Source organism: Lissotriton vulgaris, chromosome 5, assembly GCF_964263255.1.
Source record: "Lissotriton vulgaris chromosome 5, aLisVul1.2, whole genome shotgun sequence".
Lineage (NCBI taxonomy): Eukaryota > Metazoa > Chordata > Amphibia > Caudata > Salamandridae > Lissotriton > Lissotriton vulgaris.
The window spans coordinates 829470820-829496511 of record NC_141693.1 but is presented as its reverse complement, the minus strand read 5'-3'; the positions used below and the strand labels follow the sequence as shown (position 1 = coordinate 829496511).

The following is a 25692-nucleotide window of genomic DNA, read 5'->3' as shown; positions in this document are numbered from 1 at the left end:
ACGCAACCAGTTCCGGAGGTTTACCCTTCTTACAAAAAAAACACAATTGTGGCTTCCGACCATGATTTAGGTGGTTGCCCAGACTGTGCTACCTGGAAAACCTTCAGCATCTCATCTTTAATCAGCGGGAAAAACAGCCTATAAACTTCCACTGGTATCCTGTCTCGTCCCGCCGCTTTTCCTGCCGCTAGACTTTTTACCGCACTTTCTAATTCCGTCATGGAGATCGGGGTGTCAGGCTGCTCTGCGAGCAGAGGATCTAATTGTGCCACTTACTCGAGTCCCAGTACATTGACCCCCTGTCTGCATATCCCTGATGAGTATACAGAGTAGCATAGAACTCCTGAAAAATAGACAGCATCTTTTGCGGGTCCGAGTGTACCACCCCATTCTGATCTTTCATTGCTTGAATAGCTCTCGCAGACAGCTTCATTCGGAGTCGCAACGCCAAAGCTCGACCAATAGTATCACCAAATTCATGAAGTTGCTGTTTCGATGTAAGATATTTCCTGGCGTTCTCGTCACTCCAGAAGCCCAAAACCCTTGCCCGGCATTTAGCCCCTGTATTTAAAAGCTCCTAGATATCCTGCAAGCCTGCCATAATTCCAGTGGTTAAAACACTTTCCGCTTCTCTAAGCGATTCATAGTATCCAGCCAGCTCCAACTTTTGTTTTTTCTGTAGATATAGGCTAAAGCTAAGCACCTCTCCTCGAAAACAGGCCTTAAAAGAATCCCAAATAATATTAATAGGTGCTGACATCCTATTTTGAAGAAAAAAATCCTTAATCCAAACAGCCATATGTTCCTTAAATTTATAATTTGAGCACAGTTTCCTATCAAATGTAAAAAAATGATAAGGCCTCCTTGCCCTAGTGGCCCCTAATTCTAAAACTACAGGGGCATGATCGGACGAGATCCTTGGAAATACCTGTATAGGTGCGTCATTTAGTAAAGAAGAAGATGCAAAAAAGTAGTCCAACCTGACTAATGTTTTATGTGGGTGGGAATAAAAAGTGAAAGCCAAATTCTGTCCTTTTATTTTGCCCCACACGTCCACCAAACCATGATCATAAATCAAAGAGTGCTTTAAAGACTTTAGGTTTCCGTCCAACATATTTCTCAGGCCCTCTGATAATGCCTGATTCGTCGCCACATATTATCAAAGGAGATGGCCATATGGCTAGTATTTAAATTATACAAAATCCCCGGATCGGCCAAATTAGACCCATAAACAGTACAAAGCGTAAAACAGTAACCCTCCACCCCACACTTCACAATGGCCCACCTCTCAAACTTATCCGCCAACCTTCACCCACATTTCAGAAATCCACTATTAGCCAGAATAGCTACCCCCGAGTCGTACCAAGCTGCCCGACGCAGACAGTAACCCAAACCCTAGGTCTTTCAGTACCACTCTATTAGGCCAGGGTACATGTGTCTCCTGTATACAAAGTAAATCGGGCTAAATTTGACAGATTTCTGCTGCCACTTTTTGTTGTTTTGCCCAATTATTAAGACCTGATACATTTAGCGTACACATTTTTATTCCTTTACCCGACATTGTTAAAGTCATACATCAATCCTCTCTCCACAAACATTGCAAATCTGCAGCAAAAGCAAAAAGAGAAACTAAAAAAACCTTACAACTACCATCTGTCTTTTATGACCTCTTGAGTGTACATTTTGCAAATTATACCATTTCTTGCTGCTGTGAAAAATGTTCCCCCTTTTTACACCCCACCCAAGCGTGCCCCACCCCTCCCTAGACCCCTTCAGCCCTCCACCCTTAGAGTCCCCCACTCCTCCCTGACTCCCCCCCTCATTAACAAGGCTTTAGGACTTGTTGTCCTGTAGATGCGAGCTCACCCACAGCCCCCTGCCTTTGCCTGCGGGTCATAATACATTCCTTACAACCAATAAGCAAAGCAGAGAGAGAAAAAAACAAAGGTAAAGAGCAAACAAGAAAACATTTTTTTTTTTTAGCCCTATAATCTGCAAGCACTAAATTCAATGCTACCTAAATACATATACTACATAGAGCCCAGAAAATCTTTAGCTGACCCGATTGTAGTAAAGAAGCGTGTGCGTTCTTTGTGTATTACTTTCATTTTAGCAGGAAACATTAAGAATGCCTGAGCCCCCTTAGATTGAAATTCTGGAATCCACTGCCGATACTGCCACCGTAGCTCTACTCATTGTTTACATAAATCAGGGCACCCCAAAAATTCAAAGTCACTTCCACTTCTTTTCTCATCTGGCCGTGCTTTCAAGAATACCACCTCCCGGGCTCAAAAACTGTTAAATGACACTAAGATAGCCCTAGGTTTCTGATCCCACTGGTCAGATCTAATGGAAAATGGAAATCGATGCGCACGCTCCACCTCCCTGTCCCAATCCCACTTTGTCCCTTCTGGTAGCGCTTTCTTTAGCAAGTCAATAATAAACCCTCTAGAATCTGACCCCTCCTTCCCTTCAGGTATTTGTAAAAACCTCAAATTATTCCCTCGGGATCGATCTTCCATATCCCCCAACTTCCAATTAATGTCTTCCTTGGTAGCCAGATGCGTATCAATAGCAGTCTTATGTTGAGCCATTTCATCCTCAAGACTGGATATGCGTGCCTACGCTTCATTTACTCTTGACAGAAATTCAGCATGCGATTTAACCAAACGCCTAACCGAATTCTGCAATTTCCAACAGGAATTCTGAGCCTTTTGACTCTCTTCTCGAGTCTCCTCTCGGTGCTGCATAATTGATTGGTAAATCAGAGCCAGCGAGATTTCTTCCACCTCTGTCCATGGATCAGTCATTTGATCACCCTCCCTCAAAATATTTTCAGTGGCCCCCTCCTTTCCATTTGCGTTCAAATAAAGTTTCCTCACTGTTTGGGCCTCGTTTTCTGGCTGGTCTTCCAAATCCAAACTACTATGCATACTTCCATCCCCCATACTCATGTGTGTTGCATACAAGGACATTAACTGTTCCGAAAGGGAATAGAAGTCCGCTGAATCATTCTCAGTGGCGTGTATCTGGCGCTCCTGACCGCCTTGAGTATCCTCCCTTAGGCTAGAATCAGAACTCAGCCCGTCAATAATTGTATCTGTTTCAGAGGGTCCCGGGGCGGTATCAACAACAATTACCCCTTTATCTCCGACAGTACCAGCATCGTCTTGCAATTTCTTCCAGCTTTACCACTGTCTGACACTTGGCCGGCGGGTTAGCCATCACAATTCCCTGAGCCCCCTCCGTATGTTCACAAGACTCGCCCTCCGCTTCAAATGCTTCAACCGGACCCCCAGGGCTTATCTCTGATACCAGATTTTTACTCCCCGTTGCTGTTTATCGTTTCCTTTATTCTTAACTGCCAAAAATAACTCCGGGAATTTTCTCCCTGTGACTTATGCTGCTGCTGCCTTAGCCCGAGTCGCAGTTCCCCTGGGGCCAGGGTCCACTGGCTTTTCTGCCTGCAGAGTTCCTCTCACCTGAGCGGACCCAGTAGTGCCTTCCACGGCGTCTGCCACTTCCATAGTTCCCCCCTGTGCTCTGTTACTTCCACGATTGTTTTTTGGCGGTATCTCCCCTCGCTGCTCTCGTTGTTCTCGCTGCCCGCAGCCCACGGGGGAGCCACTGAATACAGCACAGGTGAGCCGGTTCTCCAGCGACACCCACCAAACTCGACTACTCCTCTGTAACCGCCACAGTCTCAGCGTCGCAAACGACCCCAGCCGCTGCATCCGATCCAGTAAACCACTACCGCCACAGCAGCAGTCTGAACAGCCCCAAAAGATCTGACAAAGTCACTGATGTCAGCGGTACATGCAGCTCTCTAAAGCCGAGGTACATCTGCTCCTTCTTCGCTCCTTTCTCCCTACTCGAATGTACCCAGCAGGGTCCAGCAGGAGCGGCTCGCTCACGCGTCCATCACGGATGCCATCTTGCCTCTGGTTTAGGATAACTATGGCTACACAGGCTCCCATTTTTAATGTAACCTCTTATAATTCCTAATGCACCCTGCATAACTGAGAAGCAGTTAATATCTCAGAGCCCGGGACACTTCAGGTTCAGGCCCGATTGAATACAGCACTGAGGTACAGCAGGGATGACTAAATCCCTTAGCTTTAGAGGTAAGTGCTCCATTACTTCATTTTTTTATCATTTAAGACCACGCTTCTGTAAAACTATGTTAAATGATAAATTCTGCTTTAATCCCTAAGATCTGGTATCTGTCACAATGGATAATAGATTGGGTCTGTTCGTATAAAATACCACCTCTTCGTATCTACTATGGTTCTGTTTGATTATTTTGTATTTCAAATAGTATTCATTGTGTAACTTTTTCACAGTTATTTTTTCACTGTTTCTGTACAGCGCAGTTGGATAGCAAGGGCAATAGAGAATTTCACATAGAACTGGTTAAAATATTATGGAGCAACCCGATACTCTCAAATGGATCTTAATACAAGTACAACAAAAACGAAATTATTTTTTCCCAATGTAACACTGTTTCAATTGAAGTATAAACCTATCTCTTTAAATGGATACATTCATTGTTAGTCTAATGGAATATACAAATTCCTTTGGAAATGTTGGTGCAAGCAGTTTGATAAAAAACATATGTATTTGTGAACAACACAAAATCATGAAGGACATAGTGTAGAAGACTAGTATAGTTACAAAAACATAAAGTTTGACTGGTTCTCACATCCAAATATTTCATGTATCTCATTATTTCATATTCCCATAGTCAATTCCTGTTGCATAATATGATTTAAACGAATTTTTGGGAAAGATTTTTGTTTATTGTTAGTGTATTGATGGGTAATGATAAGTCTGTATCAATTACAATTGAGGCTCCATGTAGAGGTTGATGAGGACGGACACAGGAATTGACCCTTTTGGCACAAAGCTGGTGGTCTGTACAGGGACATAATGGTGTCAATGTTTACAAACTGGAATCTAGCTGACAAGAAGGAAAATAACTAGTTCAGCAACTGATTTTGGGTATCCATTCTGTGGGAGAAATGTGTTAACTAGAGTCTTATGGGGGATGTGTCAAATGATCCTGGAAGTTCCACTATCACTAGAATTTCCCTCTTCAAGAATATTTAGGATTTTGTTAATTATTTGGTCGGTTGCCATTCATGATAACAATAATAGCTTATTTTAATATAGATCTTCACACCACAATTCTGTCATTTGTTCAAATTTTAAATAACAAATTATTTACTATTTAATCACTTAAGTGGTACTCAGTTTATCTAACTTCTGATGTATGGAGGTCCTGGTAGGCATGCTTGGATTTAAACTTGTGAGATGTTGATAACTGTATATTTCAGCATTTCAAATAACTTGAGGATGGCACTCCTTAAAGTATGGTGTAAGATGTTTATAAATGATGATAGGCTAATGTTTGTATTAGTTCTGAGATTAGGTGTTGATCTAAATTGTATCTAATTCAAATTAATTCGAGTTTGTTGGACCTGACAACGTTAGTGTGGATTTCCCCCAACTTTTTGCCTCCCAGCATCCTGTTTTTGCTGACTTTAGAAATCTGCACACTTTACCACTGCTAACCAGTTCTCTCTTTTAAACGTGGTAACATTGGCTTACAGCAAATCAGCATATTTAATTTACTTGTAAGTCCCTCATAAAGTGGTCTTACATGTGCCCAGGGCATGTAAATTAAATGCTAGTAGGGTGCCTGAAGCACTTGTGCCACACACTCAAGTAGCCTTTTAAACATGTCTCAGGCCTGCAATGTGTGCAGTTTTAAAACTGTCATTTCGTCCTGGCAAAAGAAATCTTTCACCAAGTCTAAACCCTCCTTTTAATTACATATAAGTCACCCCTAGGGTAGGCTTAAAACAGCAATTAGGACAGGGTACAGTGTATTTAAAGAGTTGGACGTCTACGTTTAAGTTTTACATGTCCTGATAGTGACAAAACCATAAATTCGTTTTTCACGGTATACAACTGTTACAACGAAGTTTTTACCACGCACTACCATTACAACGCAGGAATTACCACGCATACCATTACAACGCATTGCGCTGGGGGGCGCTCTAGGATAGGGAATAAGTATAATTTTATACCCAAAACCTTCCCTAGTGTCCACGGGGACTGGAGTTTGAATATAAAATTATACTTACCACTATCCAGCACCTCTAAGCGCTATGCGTTGTAACAGTATTTGTTGTAAATACCGCGTTGTAATGGTATGCGTGGTAAAAGTATGCGTTGTAACGTCATACATCCGTCACACTAGATGTTTGCGGCCCCAGGAAAGCTGAGGTCAGGACAGGGAGGCAGGAAATTAAAGACACTTCGGGGGGAGCAAACCTTCAGAACCTTCTCCTTCTTCAAAGTGGGCACCAGGTATAATTAAAGGCACCTCAGACCAAACTCTTTGGTACACCTCTGGACGGGTGGAAGACTCAGAAGGTCTGCTGAGCGGCTACAGAAGAAGGCCTGCTACTCTGTTGCCCGGCAGCCCTGCTGCCTGAGTGAAGGGCTGAACCTACATCTTTAACCTAGTGCCACTAGAGTGATTTCAAGCGCTAGTTGGCTGGCCTGCTGTTGAGAGCCTCAGGGACAGAAGAGGCTACAACAACCTTGAAGCCAACTCCTAGATTCTGTCTGCTATTAATCCAACCTCAAGTAGTGCGATTCCAGTCCTGGACCCTTGAAAGTAGGCATGAAGGTGATTTTCCAGTCCAGCTCTGGTCCTGTGAAACAGAACCTACTCAATGTGATGCATCTCCTCGCAGTTAATTAGGAAGTAACGCAACATGCACATTCTCTACTTCAGACCTCGTATTGCAGCTTCCATTTCCCTCGAAACTGCTGCTGTGCGACGCATCTTTGACACATGCCTTCACATCGCAAGCTACTCATCAACGGAATCCTAGACAACATGTCTCCGCATCACAGCCTCACACCTCTTCGGATCCGCTGGTGCGTGACACATCTTCAAGGCAAGACTTTTCACCACAAGCTCATCATTGACGCCAACCTCAACAATGACATCTTCAATAAAAGAATGTATCAACATACAACAAGCCTCAATGATCTTGAATCAATTTACAAAATATGAATTACTAATAAGGTGAAAATTGTAAGTGATTAATATTGCTCTAACTTGAAAAGACAATATTTGATATAATAACAAACAGTGGGTGCTGATCTATTTGATGCACAAGTGTGTGGATTATATCCACTTATGGGGACCCAAGAGGCTGTTTTCCCCTGATCAGAGCCCCACTCAGCTGTAATGTACCCCACAGCTAGATAGGTGCGGTATTGAGAGTCTACGCCCCTTTTTGTAAATCGTTAACAATGAGGCAGAACTCTGCATTGCAGCCCAGAGGCTCCCCAGGACCTCTCCTGTGCAACTCATTCCCAGCATGGGATGTCACAACGCTCAGCAAACCAGGACTTAAGGGACTTTTGTTCAGCTGGCCTCCAATGGCCCCTGTATCTGGCCCGCACTTCATTGCGGTTGGCCTGTACTTGTGACTTTGTCCTGGTTCGGCGCAACCAGATAACCACAGTTGCTGCACAGGTTAATTAGGGGTTACCTGTGACATCACCCTGACTGGAATTGTAGTTGCTGCTTACGTAGGGTTACACCCCCATCAACCAGTAACCCAAGTTCCAACAGAGGCTATTGCTGATATCAGGGTTAGGTTTATGATATTTAATTTATGATGGAATGGTAAAGTTTAATATGCTAGGCATAAGGAAAATAATTAATATCATTTAACTTAAAAGTTTATGGTAAAGTTATTTTGTAATTAAATTGATAAATTAATTGAGGATTAGGGAAAAACTTTAGGGGATGTGACCAAAGTTGCCAATCATTAGTTTGGAAGGATGTGCCCCCATGCATCTATCACAGTGCGTCAATGGCTCATCATATTGTTGAAACTACAGAGAATGCCACTACATGAATGTATGGGAGTCCAATATTATATCACAAAATATAAGACTCACTCAACTTTATAATTAAGAAGAGAAAAATTCCTCATTTATTTTAATGAGCTTTAAGTTTTAGTATTAGGGTGTGTTTAATGTAATTATATGTATTAATTTAATCTACCCTAAATGTAGTTTATTGATGGTATTTGTGGTATAGCAAGGCAACACTTTTACATTAATTTTATCGTAATCCTGTATGAGTTATGTTTAGTGTTTGACTAAGGTTAGGACTAATTATTTGATTTTTCATTACTGTAATTTAAATTAAATAGGAGTGAAAATGGGTATTCGATTAGACGAAGGATAATTATGTATTGAAATTAAATTAAATTTACACGTAGGGTCAGGATTAGTATTACTGTCATACACAATATACATAGCTAACTGTTAGGGGTGCATTTGCTTAAGGTGTGTTTGAAGGTTACAATTTATATTAAACTAGGGTTAGAATTAGGGTACTTAAATAATCAAATTAAAGGGACAATCTGTTCAACTGTGTTTGGGCATTGGACTGCCCACAATGCAAAATCCCTGAATCATTTATATCACCATTTTTCACATTTAAAATCTCTGATTTAACACCTTGCATTTGCAATCGTTCTCTCTCTTTTTTGTTCTCAGCACTCTAAGGGCCCGATTCTAATGGGGTTTGGAAAGCTTCCAGGCCGAATGGGTTTGGGAATGGTTTCCGATCGGATCGGGAGAGTCCAACTGACCAAGTACGATGCATCCTAAAGCTTCCAGATACGATTTGGTTGAATTCCCATTGACTTCAATGGGAGCCTTTATTCCGACCGAATGCATAGGCTCTCATTGAAGAAATGGAAGGCTGGGGAAAATTGGGCACCCTGTAGCAGGCACCACCTGGTGCCTGCCACACTGTGCATGGCTGGTACGAGGGGACCAACGGGTACCCCCCATGGGCCCTATTGGGAAGGCTTGGGTGCAGGGGGGCCCACTACAGGCCCCCAAAGTCTGATTCTGACAGCCGATTTGAGTCAGACGGCACGATTCGGAAAGGCTGTCCAAATCCAGCATTGTTCTTGGTCGTTCGGAAACGCGCCCCATGCAGACATACAATTTTGCTCTGTACGGATAGGTCATTCCAAATGTCGTCGGGGTTCAGATTGGGATATTCTTAACGTCTAACTTGCATTGTACTCAGTCGGTCGGAAACCTTTCCGAGTTGATCAGAAAGACATGTTCCCAATCCGATGTGGATGGAGCAAATGCCGTTAGAAGGCCTTCCTAACCGCCTCAGAATCAGGCCCATAGTGGAAGGGACACACGTCATTTTTATCTACCTGCCTGTCTGTGTATGTACCTACGTGCCTGTCTATCAACCTTTCTGTCTGTCTATACATATATGTACCCATCTATTTATCGTTGCAACTCTACCTATATATCTATCTCCTTATCTGCATATCTATATCTGTCTATCTATCTATCTATCTATCTATCTATCTATCTATCTATCTATCTATCTATCTATCTATCTATGTCTATCTTGCTCTATCTACCCATCTATCTTTGCAACTTTATCTATACATATGTGTATAATTTATCTGTTGTCTATTTGCCTGTATACCTTTGCAACAGCTATCTTTCTATTTAGCCATCTATATCTGTTTATCCAGAATCTGTCTATCTGTTTATTCATCCATCTGTACATCTGTCTCTTTGCATCATCCATCTATTTACCTTTCTTTGCCAATCAGTCTCTCTCTAGATAAAGAATGATGATAGATTAAAAACGTGGGTCCCTTGCTCACTTTGCCACTGGATTAGAGCTAGCCTGGCTGATGACGGCTGATTAGCCAGAAACCAGTCCCAGGACGCTTGTTTCCGGGCCAGGGAAGACATGGCTTAGCAGTTCGGGCTGGACTGTTCTATCTATCTATCTATCTATCTATCTATCTATCTATCTATCTATCTATCTATCTATCTATCTATCTATCTATCTATCTATCTATCTATCATTGCAACTCTATCTATCCAAACCCCTGTATCTATGCAATCTTCACTATGTATATAAACCTCTTTACTAAGTCTATCTATATCTATAAATACAACCTCTCTATTTATCTAGTCTGCCCGTCTATTTATCTATCTTTTCTACCCTCACTATTTATAATTTAAATTTACAAAAACATTACTAAAAACATGAGTAAAGGCAAGAGGCTGGCAGCTAGCACAAGACAGATTGGCTTTTTTTCCAGGTCTGAGAATACAGATTGCAGCTGCCTACGTGTAGCGGCTGTTTGCCATGCAGAGTAACTCCACGCCATGAAATCCATTCGTTCCTATTCTGAGGAAGTGCCATTAACACACGGCACCTGTTTGCAACACACAGCTGCTTCCACTGGAGCTTGATTCCACCCTCTGAAATCGCAGAGTTCCTAATTGAAAGAAACCGGACAACTTCACAGCGACTGCTTCCAAGAAGCAGCAGGTTCCCTTGGACCTTGCTTGACTCCACCCCAGGAAAACCTTCAGTATTTCCCGAGCTCGGAGTTTCATCCCAATAGTAGGGAACTCCACGACTAACTGTGGAACTCGCATTCTAGCTGTACAGAGGAACGAAATTGCTCTGCACTCGTTCTCTGGGTGCGAAAGCTCTTCTGACCCAAATGCAGCGCTGACATCAGGAGGCGAATCCCACCTTTATCTGCTCCTCCTCTGACTGGCGCGTGACCAAGAAGGAAGAGGCTCCTAGTTTGACATGAGTTGGGGATGATATTCGCACCCACAGGTTGTAGGTGGTTTCCAAAGGAATGGCACTGATAGCCCCAGAGGGAGAAGCAGGGAAAAGCTGTGATCATCACCATGGAGCTCAGCTTCTTTATGCATCGAGGTAGGCCAAACAGCTGCTGTCAGTCCTGAGAGGGGCAGAACAGGCTGATGCTGCTCTGTTGCTAGGGTGGCTCCTAGTCCAGCAGGAAGGCTCTGCACAGCCACAACAGCAGCAGCAGCAGCAGAGGAACAGCCATGGAAATGTAGTGATGCGCCTACTATAGACCAACAACTCTGAAAAATTGACCCAGCGCACTATTAAATGCCCGAGGCTCTGTGACTCAGCAGTATCATGGTTTGCATTACCAGTGCTTTGTGGTCTAGGCGGTGGGTGGGGGAGGGCTGTGCCCTGAGGTACTGGTAATGCTGGTGACCCCTGTAAATCCCCTTGCCCATCGGCACATTCCTAGATACTGGCTTGTGCGGATGCTTGTATGCTGCTGCCTGTTTGCTAGCTTGCAGAAGACTGACCAGTGTTGCTTAGTCACTGGTGCTTATTGAGCTGCGTCATGTAGCCCTACAGAGATGAGATACTCGGATTTATCAGGACTTCCCACGGGCTTGAATTTTCCAATGCATCGTGAAGCAGGAAAATGCATCCATTTGTTCCGGATAGAAATAGTCCACAAAGTGGGCATGTGCAGTAGTGTTATATGTGTATTTCTTTTTGCGTGGTACAGGTGCCACAGGTCTACTGTTTTCTAGTAACGGTTTGGTGATGTTGCCATAGATTGACACAATGCACTGGCACAGTATGTTTAATCCCTAAAGGTGTGTCCCTGTATTTATGAATGTGCTAGTTGTTGCTTGAGGGCATGCTTATTGCTTAATTTCCTCATGCTCTCCATCACTGTGGTTTGACCTAATACTTGTTATGCTGTAAAAGACTATTGCCAGCGGTCTTTTACGAAGAGGAGTCCTATAAATCCCAGTCCTCCTGATGATCACCATCATCAGTCGCATTTATATATAACTACCTTAGTGGGTAGTATATACAATATATTTGCGAACTGTTATGAGAATATTTTTCTTCTGCGACAAATCTGCCAGGCCCTGACTGTCTATAGAGAAGCCCTTCTTGCAATGCAAAGGGCCAGATTTTACGCTGGGCGGAGCTATATTCCTATTCCTGCAGGGATACAGCTTTGTCCAATTATAACTAACCCCTTTCATGCACCTGGAATCCCCATGTCTGTGACAAATAGGCCCAATTTCAACAGACGCAAAAGTTAGCTGATAAGTTAGAATGAGACTTGGGCTGGAAGTGCAGCTGGCCTGACCTCTATCTGACTCCCACCTGTGGCATGGGGAGATCTGAATGCGGCCACTACCTCTCACTACTCTCCCCTGATGGTTTCCCCACCCCTCTGACTCGCAGTGGCCCGTCAGTGGCCCCCTGCTCCCATGTACCACGTGCTTGGAGCAGGTGAACAGAAGCATTTATCCCTGTGGAACAGCGACTACAATGTGGAATTTCACACAGAAAAACAGGTGCACGTGATATTTCCTCATTCCACTGGTATCTATGGGTTCAGAATTTGCGCATTGTACCATGTCAGTTCAATGTAACTCATAATAAAGGGCATTTCGTTGCTTTATATTTCCACATGTACTCGACTTTGATGCCAAGGCTGGTGGGCTTTGAGCTGGTGGCGACTTGTTTGGCGATGGAGATGCTATTTGTGGTTGCTGGCTAAACCATGCCAGTCACCATATTTGCATCCTTAACACATGAAGAGGCAACGATAGGAGCTGTAAATCACCCAATACATCCATGGTGTTCAAAGTTCTACCCCTACCCCTTTTGTCTGCTGGCACAGAGGGTATGCTGAATACAGTTTTTTGTCTTTTGCCTCGCACACACAGGTGCTGAAACCATCAACTCTGTGAGACTGATTCCTGTATTGATTAGATCACAAATCCAAAAGCAGACTGGGTTTTGTTGCATGTTTAATAATATGTGCCAAGTTTCACCTGCTCCTCGCTGCAAACTTCAAACCTATCCCAAAGTGGGAGTATTGTCAGATGTGTTCAATATAGTGGTAGTGCGTAAATCAAAAGCAGGTATCATTTCTTGCCACGCTCTCAACTGGTGCTCAACCCCAGGGCCATTTTACCACAATTGGTGGTTTAATCAAGTGAGTGTATAATGCAGTCAGAAAGCTCAATATGATACATGCTGTACAAAACGACTAGGAGCAGTCAGCGTTACAAAGGCAAGGGCCATATGTATCAAGCTAATTATTGTCAGATGTGTTCAATATAGTGGTAGTGCGTAAATCAAAAGCAGGTATCATTTCTTGCCACGCTCTCAACTGGTGCTCAACCCCAGGGCCAGTTTACCACAATTGATGGTTTAATCAAGTGAGTGTATAATGCAGTCAGAAAGCTCAATATGATACATGCTGTACAAAACGACTAGGAGCAGTCAGCGTTACAAAGGCAAGGGCCATATGCGAATTTCGGCCTTTTCGAATGCTAATTAGCTAAATGGTATGTATGTAACATGTTTGATGCAAAATAAGGAATCGCAAAATATGCTATTCCTTATTTTGCGATTGCACTTAAGGAATCGCAAATGTTGCGATTCCTTAAATGCAATGTATCAAAGAAAAAATATTCCAAAAATGCCATTAAGGATTCGAAAATTACCACTAACTTCTAGTTGGTGGTAAGTTGTGAATTCTTTTAAAAAAGCTTTTTTCAAAAAACCCAAAGGTGCCATATGACGCTCATACATGCCCTTAGGGCATGTATGTGCGCCATATGCCCCCAAATGACATTTTCAGGGGTGCAGCAGGGTGTTCTTGAGACACCCCTGCACCCTTGAAAATATTCCTAATTTGCGATTAGCAAATTGCTAATCGCAAATTCCCCCTTCATTCCTATGGGCCTCCTGGCCCATAGAAATGAATGGGTAATTTGCGATTAGATATTTTCTAATCGTAAATTAGGAATGGTAAGGAATCGCTATGAAACAGCGATTTTGTACATACATACCGTTTTGCGAATTCCAAATAGCGATTCCTTAAAATTCGCTCTTTGGAATTCGCAAAATGGAACTATGATACATATGGCCTACTGACCCACCATCCTTGGCCATTTCTTGCCTAGTGGTGATGTCATAAGTCAGTGCAAATTGTTTACCACATGGTGTGAATCGTACACAAATCTACATTAACACATCTTATTTTAGACATTTAACACACCTGTGTTTAAATGCGCTTCAGAAACTCCAGAGCACCCCAAACATGTTCGTGTAGTCCAGTGTATAGAAAATGTATGTCAATGTTGACAGAAGGGTGAAAAAGAAGGCAAGGCGGGAAAAGTAGCACAAATGAGAGATTCTGTAAGTAAAGTATTTGAATTCTGTTGAAGTGAGCAAATAGAATGAGGAATGAGGGGTAAGCAGCTCAATGAGGATAGCAAACGGACAGCTTTGATTCGGTAGTACGAAAATAATCAAAATTTGGTAGCTTGTTTGACTTGAGGAAATGCAAAGTTGCATGAGGAGAAGCTGTAAGAAGAGCTGATCAAGGTCAAAAGAACAGAGCTTTTTTCAGGTGAGGCTGAGGTATTGAGAGCAGAGGTGAGCAATGACTGGAGAAGAAAGTGATTTATGAAAAGGAGAACATTGATGCACAATATAAGAGTATTCAATTCAATTCAATAAAGTGTATTCGGCAGGTTAAAAAAAACAGCTATAAAAGTACATACAATAAATATTCAACAGCAAAACAAGAACATAAAACAAATGTTTAAAAAGTCGACCATGCCTCACCTAATATTCAATCTAGAATACAATACTTTCCCTGAGATTAATTGCCCTTCTTATAATAAGAATGACATTAAAACATACAAAAAAAGGGTCTACCAGAGCAAAAGGACAGTTTAGTGCATTTTTATAATTACAGATGTACTGTGCGAGGGAAATTGGCTTAAGATAGTAACTCCGAAGATTATATTAAAAATTGCAGAGCAACATAAAGTGCTGAGTGTATTATTTGAATAAGTCGTCACAGGGATTAAGGGCCAGATGTAGGTAGAATAGATTTACAGATTCTTAATTACCGAAAATTACCGAATTTTACTGATTCGGTAATTAAGAATCGGTAAATCTGAGGGGTGGATATGTAGGTATTCCAGATGTGCTGGAATAACGAATCGGAAAAATTTGGTATTTACTGATTCGGTAAATACCGAATCGGTAATTCCCATTCATTCCTATGGGCTTTGAAGCCCATAGGAATGAATGGGCATTACCGATTCGGTATTTACCGAATCCGTAAATACCGATTTTCACAAGGGTGCAGGGGGTGTCACTTTGACACCCTCTGGCACCCCCAAAACAGGCTCGGGTGCCATGTGGCAGGCATACATGCCCTAAGGGCAGGTCTGCCTGTCACATGGCATAGGTGTGCATGCACACAAATGCATGCACACCGGAATCGGTATTTTACCATCAAATTGGATTTGATGGTAAAATACCGTTTTGGTAAGGCCTCTGGGACTCAGAAGAGTCCCACCTACATCTGGGTGCCTCAGATTCGGTAAATTTACTGAATTTTTATTTTACTGATTCGGTAAAATTACCGAATCGGTAATTTTACCGATTCGGTAAAAAAATGCCCCTACATACCTGTCACCCATTTACCGATCGCTAACGGCCAAAATCGGCCGTTACCGGTCGGTAAATGGCCTCAAACGGCCACCTACATCTGGCCCAAGGTGTCTTGTCTGGTGGGCAAATATTCAATTCAATATCACCTTATATTTGGCATATACAGACAACCATGAGAGCAATTACAAAACTCAAAATAGATGTAGAAACAGTCCTTTAGAAGGCTGCAGCCACCATACACATGGTGCTCCATATCAGAGACATGGTAATCATTTTATCAGAGGACGATGCCTTTTCTTTTTTTTTATTGCATTAGTATAAATAACGTGCCATTAAAACATGTCCCAGGATCGTTTAGGTCAGCAAGCAATTTCATTGCAACTTTGTGCGTTCTCAAGTTGTGTTTTTAAAAAAGTGTTTTTAAATATTAACGCCTAAAATACTGATACAATTTACAAATGAGCATAAAGTGCTCTGTGCTTTGCTTAGATTATTTTATTTATTATTTATTTTATTTAGTGTATTTTGATATCGCGCACAGATACCCCAACGGGGTGTCCCGGCGCTCCTGTGTGATCACATGCTGGCTAAGATGTTATTAAGTAGAGAAATGATCAAGAAAACAGTTGGGTTTTTAGGGCTCTCCGGAAAGGTTGTCCATCCTGAATCAACCGAATGGCATTTGGTAGCTTGTTACAGAGGGCCGAGGTCAACACTTGGAAAGTTTTCCCGCCTGAGCGAGTTTTCCTAAATCAGGGAACAGTGAGGAGATTTTTTGAGGAGGAACGAAGAGTCCTAATGTTGTTATAAGGAATCAAACAGGTGGAAAGATAGGCAGAGCCCTTGCCTCTCAATGCAGGGTGAGCCAGTACCAGAGCCTTGAATTCTGCCCTTTTATGTATCGGCAGCCAATGAAGTCTACGACGGTGGGGCGAAATGCGCTCATGCAAGGGGATACCACCAACCAGTCGGACTGCAGCATTCTGGACTGTCTGGAGGCGATGACAGAGCCCCACAGACAGGCCAGTATACAGGCCGTTGGCGTAGTCCAGGTGCGAAGTAATCAACGCCTGGACTACGATCTTCCTGGTGTTGCTGGGCATGAAGTGGATAAACTTTTTTACCATTCTGATCTTGGCGAAGCATGCAGCGGAGACTGTGTGGACTTGATGGTGGAGTGTGAGGTTGGAGTCCCATCTAACCCCTACATTTTTCACAGAGTCTTTGGGCAGAGGGGGAGCACTCAAATCAAGAGGCCACCAGATGTTGGGGTCAAGGGAGACGGCTGGTGGAAGAAGAGCACCTCCGTTTTTCCTGCATTTAGCCTTAAAAAATTGTTGTCCATCCACTGGGCGATTGTGCGGAGGCAGTTTTTTAGGGGATCAAAGGTTGTGGGGGTAATACTGTTGAATGAAAACAAAAGTTGAATATCATCGGCGTAAGAGGTGGCCTTTATTCCTGTTTGGGCGATGATATCGAAAAGGGGTGAAAAATAAACATTAAATAGGAGGGGGCTCAGCGAGGAGCCTTGAGGGACTCCCCACCGAAGCGGGCGGCTATCTGAGGTGAATGGGGGAGTGAACACTGCCTGCGTACGGTTGGACAAAAAAGATGAGAGCCATTTTAAGGCCGTACCCTGGATACCCTTAGATTGGAGGCGGTCTAGGAGGAGGGGGTGGGAGACGGTGTCGAATGCTGCTGACAGGTCCAGCAGCACCAACACTGCTCTTGATCCCTCGTCCATCCTCCATCGTACTGCATCTGCCATCTCGATTAGTGCAGACTCAGTGCTGTATCCTGGCCTAAAGCCGTGCTGAGAGTCATGGTAGGCACCTGATATTTCTAAAAAACCCGCTAGTTGTTGTTGAGCAAGTCTTTCGAGCACTTTAGCGGGGGCTGGTAAAAGAGAAATTGGCCTGTAGTTGGAGGGTTCACTAGGGTTGGCGTTAGCTTTCTTGATTATGGGGACTAGTCGCGCATGCTTCCAGGATTCAGGGAATATCCCATCCGTAGCGAGTCATTCCAGATCCCATTCAAGGTGTGATTAAGAATGGGAGCTAGGGACTCGTATTGCTTAGCAGGCCAAGGGTCAAGAGGAGAGCCGGATTTGCTTTTTAGAAGTTCCATAAGAGATTGTTCCAGAGTAATCTCTGAAAAGTCGGAGAACGTACATCCAGGACCAAGGGATAGGAGAGTTAGTGGAACTTATGTTTATGTGGGTGTTACTGGGAAAGGAATCGTAAATGGTGGCTTTTTTATTCTCAAAAAAATCAGAAAGGCTATCGCAAAGAGTCTGCGACACCACTGGAGGGCGCTTTAAAGCCAAGGGATCCGTAAAAGATCGGACTATGTCAAATATTTCTCTGGATGAGCCTTGTGAACGGTTGATTTTTTCTTCAAGAAAAATTCTTTTATGTTCAATGATCTTTTTCCTATAATTTTTTAAGGCAGACTTATAGAGAGATTTGCGATCAGGTGAGTAGGTTATTCTCCAACATCTCTCAAGGCGTTTACATTCTGATGTGAGTTTTCGGAGGTCATTAGAGTACCATGGGGCCGATGGAGCGGAGCGGTAGGTTTTGATGGGCCTGGTTGGGGCAAGAAGGTCGGTTACGGTAGAGATCCGAACGTTAAGGTTGGTCAAGCGAGTATCTAGATCAGAACTCGTATCTAAGAGGTGAGTAGGTTGGAGATGAGGAGCAAGGCTGTCAGGGGAGATCTTGCTCCAATTTCTGCCCTGTAGTTTGACCGGCCAAATGTGGCGGTCTTTGCGATGGCAAGAGAACGAAAAAGGGACAAGAAGGTGATCCGACCAGATTACTGGAACAGGATCACAAATGGTCAGACCGTCCAAGTTGGTGCAGATCAGATCGAGGGTGTGGCCCGCTTTATGTGTAGGGCAACTAATAAGTTGGTTTAGTCCTCCATCTGCTAAGGTGGTAGAATCCAAGGTATTGTCAACATGGAGATTAAAGTCCACAAGGAGAGTGAAATTGGCGTATCGCAGTGTGGCTTGTAGAACATAGTCTAGGAACGCAGGGAGATGAGATATTTTAGAGTTGTGGGGACGGTAAACCAGAAGACCAGAGAAGGTAAAATCAGGCGCTGTTTTAATACAAAAAGGGAGTGCTTCAATGCATTCCAGTTGATTATAGGGGAAAGAGGAAACAGTCCAGTGGGATCTGTATATGATGGCAACACCACCCCCAGGATGTGAGCTCTGTCTATTAGCACACAATATACTATAACCGGAGGGGATAGCTAAGTGTAACGCAGGATTAGTATCATCTCCTAACCAAGTCTCTGTAAGAAACAACAGATCCCATTTGTCCTCTTCCAAAGTGTGGGAGATATCAAGGGAATGTTTTACTAGGGAACGGCAATTTAACAAACCGGCTTTTAATCGTGCCAAGTTCGGGGTTGTCTGCAGGAAAAAGCAGTTATGCTTTAGGTTGTCAGGTTGTTCTGAAGAACAATTTTATAAGAGGCAAAAGGGGGCTAACATCCGTGGGTATGATCGAAGGTAAAATACAATGTCGGGGCTTCAGGGACTTGAGCGTGTCACTGTCATAGGAGATGGCGGGGGGATTACAAAGCGTAACAATACCTGCGTCTGTGGTCGCAGTCTGGTCGCGGACGGGCGCAGACGGGCAGGACTCTGGCACGACTCCGGCACAGGTCCGGCGCGTCCGCTGTTTACGTCCGCTGCGCGGAGGCATAGCCTTCCGTTTTTATAGTGGCCAATCTGGTGCCTTCGAAGGCTGCCCCATTCAAAGATGGCCGCGGGAGTAATTCCGGCCACCCAAGACAGCGCTAACTCAGCGTTAAGATCGGCTGATGTAGGTGAGAGTCTTGGGGACGGAGGAAACAATTTTCAGACAGCGAGCAGCAAGGGGGCGAGGGGAGGATATAACCACCGCTTTTCAATCAAGCAGAGGAAATCACATTAAATGCAGATTCAGTACAGTGGATGAGCTTCGTATTCAAGCTAAAACAAGTGAAATTAAAAAAGCGGAATGAACAGCTAATAAAAGTGTGCAAAGTAAAATAAATCAGAACACAAAATACAGCAACCTCCCGGCTCACGCCTCAGGAGGGGATGTCAATCACAGCAGATTGCCCATCACAGGGGCAGGGGGGTAAGATCTTGGGGACACAATTTCATTACAGTGAAAGTGACTAAATGATGTAATATTCCTAATCTCAATCTGTTCAATACAAAATGATGTGCAGGCTTAGAAGCCTAAATCAGGTAGTCTTGGATTCCCTTCCCAGATTAAATTATTTGGAAGAAAAAAAGATTGATAGTTTCCCTACCACTCTCATACTGGTCTCTGTTTTGTAAATCAGAAAGGCATCCTTAATTACCTCTTTAGTTAAGGTAGTCAACTCCTCCGGGTTTGTTTGAATTTGTAATTTAAATAATTTATTGTATATATCACTAATATATCTTAACTAAGAAATACCAATTTTTTTATCCAGATGTATGCAGTCCTTTATAATTGCCTTAGTAAAATTTGTCTCATCTTTGGCCCAAATAGATCTCCATAACAGCAACGGCTGCATAGCAATCAAATCAGCTAAATATAATAATCCTACTTCCTGGAGTATTACTTCGGTAGACACCTAGGAGGGTAGACTTAAAAGACGTTTTAAAAAGGTGTTTTCTTCTTGCTGCCATATCTGGCTACAGTTGTGGCCTCACACTTCTGCACCATGTAGGGCAGTGGCAACAGACCTCGCCTTATATATTGATAGCATTTCCTTAATTGGGCGATTGCCTAATTTTGATGCAAATCTAAAAACCTCATATCTGCTCTTAGTCATCTTCATGCAAACATTAGTTAATTCATGTGTCCAGTTCCCACTGCCCGAGAAATGTACTCCCAGGTAGCAAAAAGTATTTAACAGTATCTACAGATGTACTATTAATATAAAAGGTTTTACATTTCTTTAATTTAGGACCACATACCATAGTAAAGGTTTTTGTTTTATTGATTTGCCTCGCCTTTTTCTCCTCCGCTGGCTCCTTCAAATTGGCCTCCCAGCTCCCCTTGTTCTTTTTGAATCTTGAAACTCCTCCGTTGGAGCCCGGACCACTTGGCCGATTCCCGGTGGAGCTGCACCCACAGCTATAGGGGAGATTGGCCCTGGCACACCGCTTTGACCGTCACCTGCCCAGCCGGACTTCGGACATATGTCTTTTCTTTTTCTCTGCCGCTATCTCCTTCCAATGGACTCCCAGCTCCCCCTGTTCTCTTTGAATCCCGACACTCGTCTTGCCAATAACTCCTGTATTGAATTTGTAATTTTTCTGTTATTAATGTGAAATTTCTGTAACTGGTAACCCGCTGTTTCCTTATGTATAGCGCTCTGATACCTCTGGGTCTAGCTAGCGCTATATAAAACTCTAAATATATAAATAAATAAAAGAGTAGCAGTTTCCTTGCAGCAATAAAATTACTAAAATTGTCAATTCATCGTTGTAGGCCTACATGGGTCCTAGAAAGCAGCACAGCATAGTCTGCAGATAGTAGCACTGGTATGGGGCAGCCTATACTTTGTAGGGCATCCACTTGCACCAATTGCAAACTTTGTCCTCCTCATTTATAAATAATGAAAAAAGAAGTGGGGCCAGTACACAACCCTGGAGGATGCCTCATTTTACCACAAAATGTGGTGTGCACTAGCCCCGTTGCCTATATCAAAGTCAAATCAAACAAGAGTGCCTCTCACTTTTCAATTACAGCCATAAATCAAGGCAGGTTGAAGACGCTATTTGTCATTTTCAACACGGTATTTTTATTTATACCAGTTACTTTTATAGTGTGTTGAATATTTGTCGTACACAACATATGATAAGCAGAAAAAGACCTGTACAGAACATCAATTTTAAACAAAGTTTAAATTATTCATTGTGACAAATTGCCAAAATTAAACGTGGACCTGAATGTGGTCAACAGATAGAAACATTAAACATATGTGACAAAGTACATAGTGCAACACATATTTACATCAGTGCAAAATTTGATTAAAGCAAAAAACTAGCAAAAAAAGGGGGGAAGATTAGAAAAAAGGAGCGCGAAAATGAATTCGAGACTCTATTTTATCGTCAGCAATGGCTTGAATTTGAATTGTCCTTTTCTAATTCGCCGACGCGTTTCGAATCCAGAGATTAACTGTCAGGATTCTCATCAGGGCATAGTTAATCTATCTGTGAATTTAAGAAAAGGGGAAAGGTTTCAGTGTAATGATTTGACGTGGAGACAACACTCCTTATGCTGTGACAATCAGCTATGACCTACCGCTTTTAGAAGAAGCTGATTCCAGCAAGGAAATAAAGTGCAGACTTGCAAGTGGGTCCAAGTGTGGAGCGCCTACAATTAAAATGAACGGACATTATAGCACAAACCGGACATTTGAATGCTACCACTTAGAAAATGAATCACCACTAAGCGTACCGTCATTAGTTTCAAAGTCGATCAGAACGGCTGCTTATTGCGGGATGAAGGCTCCGCAGCGTGCTCGCAGTCGAGGAGGGGGCAGTGGCGCTGTGTACAAAAAAGTAATTGTATATCGGTACTTGTAAGCTAAAACTGGGTCTTAAAACAGTTCTCTTCCGACAAGCGGGAATAATACCTTTTGCGCTTGCCACTGTGTGGGTCCACAAGGGGATCCTGTTGTCTGAGGGGACGTCTTGGCGAAGTCGACGTGTTAAGGTTTGGTGGACGGGCTCCAATTCCGCTAAGGAAAAACGGAGTTATTGTTAGTCTCCAGCTAGCCTCAGTGCTTACGAGCGCGCTGGGACGCGGCGCTGTGCCGCAGGAGCATTGCTTACCTCGTAGTGATTCTGTTGGCGGCTCACAGCATTCTGGCTGGTCTCCCAAGATGGATGCTGCTGTAGTTACTATGGCAATGAATCATTGAGGGATCGCTTTGCATTATGGGATTTGTAGTTTGTGCAAATGTCAATTATTAAATGGGGAAAAAGTCCATGTTACATTAAAACGTACTGAGACGCGACCGAGTCGGTCGTCAGGAAAACAAGACACCATTGGATTAGAGTCTAGCGACTTCAGACAAAGTATTGAGGCCCCTCTGCACACTGTTAAATTTCAATATTAAGTAAGCTTCTGTTTTCAAAAGCATCCTATCTACATCCACATTACTTTGTGCCGGGCGTAGTGTGTACAACACTGTCCATTTGAGATGATTAGCGTCATGGCTGGCATTTATGAAGTGCTCCACCATGGGGGCAGTCATGATTTTATTCTTGATCCTGGATCGATGTTGGCAAATGCGTGTGTTCACTTGTTGTGTAGTTTTGCCAATGTAAATCAGATCACAGGGGCACTGGACCAGGTAAACAACATTCTTGGTCTTACAATTTGAAAAGTCCGAATGCTTCCATCTGGTAGTCCCATGTTGGAACTCGTCACCCTCGATAGTGTTTGGGCATACAACACAGGTGCCGCACTTATGGTGCCCTGTGATTGGTTTAAGATTCCATTGACTGAGAAGGTCACTTTTCTTTTTTGGTAAAGTGACATCCGCCCTCATGATATGTTCGCCTACATTTTGATTCCTCTTGTAGGCAAACAGAGGATTGGATAGTGGGCAGTCTAAATTCGCCAATAAGTGCCAATTGCTCAGCACTGTTTTTCTCAATTTGTGGGTGTCTGGTCCAAAGGTGGTAACACAGACCAACCTTTCAAGTGTGGGTTTGGGCCGTACTTGCAGTAGAGTTTCACGGGGGGTGAAGCGTGCTCTTGTTAGGGAGTGCTTGAGTAATTTTTTAGGGTACCCCCTCTCCTGCATGCTGACATCAAATTTTCGATGGCACAAAGCAACGAAAGGATGACTTTCCTTGATGTAGAGATCATCAATATCAATGGAGTATTGAAATCCTCTCTTCATAAAAAGGACACAGACAGAAATACTATTTTGCACCATAAGAGTGCTCATCCCAGGAACTTGAAATCTAACCTTCCATATGGGCAATTGTTGCGCATTAGGAGGAACTGTTCGAACCTGAGGGACTTCACGGCTCATGCTGAGACGTTTTGTCAAGAAATGCAGGAGAGGGGGTACCCTAAAAAATTACTCAAGCACTCCCTAACAAGAGCACGCTTCACCCCCCGTGAAACTCTACTGCAAGTACGGCCCAAACCCACACTTGAAAGGTTGGTCTGTGTTACCACCTTTGGACCAGACACCCACAAATTGAGAAAAACAGTGCTGAGCAATTGGCACTTATTGGCGAATTTAGACTGCCCACTATCCAATCCTCTGTTTGCCTACAAGAGGAATCAAAATGTAGGCGAACATATCATGAGGGCGGATGTCACTTTACCAAAAAAGAAAAGTGACCTTCTCAGTCAATGGAATCTTAAACCAATCACAGGGCACCATAAGTGCGGCACCTGTGTTGTATGCCCAAACACTATCGAGGGTGACGAGTTCCAACATGGGACTACCAGATGGAAGCATTCGGACTTTTCAAATTGTAAGACCAAGAATGTTGTTTACCTGGTCCAGTGCCCCTGTGATCTGATTTACATTGGCAAAACTACACAACAAGTGAACACACGCATTTGCCAACATCGATCCAGGATCAAGAATAAAATCATGACTGCCCCCATGGTGGAGCACTTCATAAATGCCAGCCATGACGCTAATCATCTCAAATGGACAGTGTTGTACACACTACGCCCGGCACAAAGTAATGTGGATGTAGATAGGATGCTTTTGAAAACAGAAGCTTACTTAATATTGAAATTTAACAGTGTGCAGAGGGGCCTCAATACTTTGTCTGAAGTCGCTAGACTCTAATCCAATGGTGTCTTGTTTTCCTGACGACCGACTCGGTCGCGTCTCAGTACGTTTTAATGTAACATGGACTTTTTCCCCATTTAATAATTGACATTTGCACAAACTACAAATCCCATAATGCAAAGCGATCCCTCAATGATTCATTGCCATTGTAACTACAGCAGCATCCATCTTGGGAGACCAGCCAGAATGCTGTGAGCCGCCAACAGAATCACTACGAGGTAAGCAATGCTCCTGCGGCACAGCGCCGCGTCCCAGCGCGCTCGTAAGCACTGAGGCTAGCTGGAGACTAACAATAACTCCGTTTTTCCTTAGCGGAATTGGAGCCCGTCCACCAAACCTTAACACGTCGACTTCGCCAAGACGTCCCCTCAGACAACAGGATCCCCTTGTGGACCCACACAGTGGCAAGCGCAAAAGGTATTATTCCCGCTTGTCGGAAGAGAACTGTTTTAAGACCCAGTTTTAGCTTACAAGTACCGATATACAATTACTTTTTTGTACACAGCGCCACTGCCCCCTCCTCGACTGCGAGCACGCTGCGGAGCCTTCATCCCGCAATAAGCAGCCGTTCTGATCGACTTTGAAACTAATGACGGTACGCTTAGTGGTGATTCATTTTCTAAGTGGTAGCATTCAAATGTCCGGTTTGTGCTATAATGTCCGTTCATTTTAATTGTAGGCGCTCCACACTTGGACCCACTTGCAAGTCTGCACTTTATTTCCTTGCTGGAATCAGCTTCTTCTAAAAGCGGTAGGTCATAGCTGATTGTCACAGCATAAGGAGTGTTGTCTCCACGTCAAATCATTACACTGAAACCTTTCCCCTTTTCTTAAATTCACAGATAGATTAACTATGCCCTGATGAGAATCCTGACAGTTAATCTCTGGATTCGAAACGCGTCGGCGAATTAGAAAAGGACAATTCAAATTCAAGCCATTGCTGACGATAAAATAGAGTCTCGAATTCATTTTCGCGCTCCTTTTTTCTAATCTTCCCCCCTTTTTTTGCTAGTTTTTTGCTTTAATCAAATTTTGCACTGATGTAAATATGTGTTGCACTATGTACTTTGTCACATATGTTTAATATTTCTATCTGTTGACCACATTCAGGTCCACGTTTAATTTTGGCAATTTGTCACAATGAATAATTTAAACTTTGTTTAAAATTGATGTTCTGTACAGGTCTTTTTCTGCTTATCATATGTTGTGTACGACAAATATTCAACAAACTATAAAAGTAACTGGTATAAATAAAAATACCGTGTTGAAAATGACAAATAGCGTCTTCAACCTGCCTTGATTTTTGGCTGTAATTGAAAAGTGAGAGGCACTCTTGTTTGATTACTATATTTAGGCCCAGCCTCCTCACTTGTCCTCTAAGGGCCAAGCTCCCCTTGTTCTACTATATCAAAGTCAAAGTCAAAGTCAAAAAGCTTTATTTCGACAAAATTTCATTATCATAAAAG

General features: G+C 43.1%; 1 protein-coding gene across 1 annotated transcript in view; it reads left to right on the top strand.

Annotated features, from left to right (window-relative positions):
* Positions 1-25692, top strand: part of TLL2 (tolloid like 2) — a 2097051-nt gene that overhangs the window by 437208 nt on the left and 1634151 nt on the right. The gene's annotated exons all lie outside the window — the stretch shown is intronic.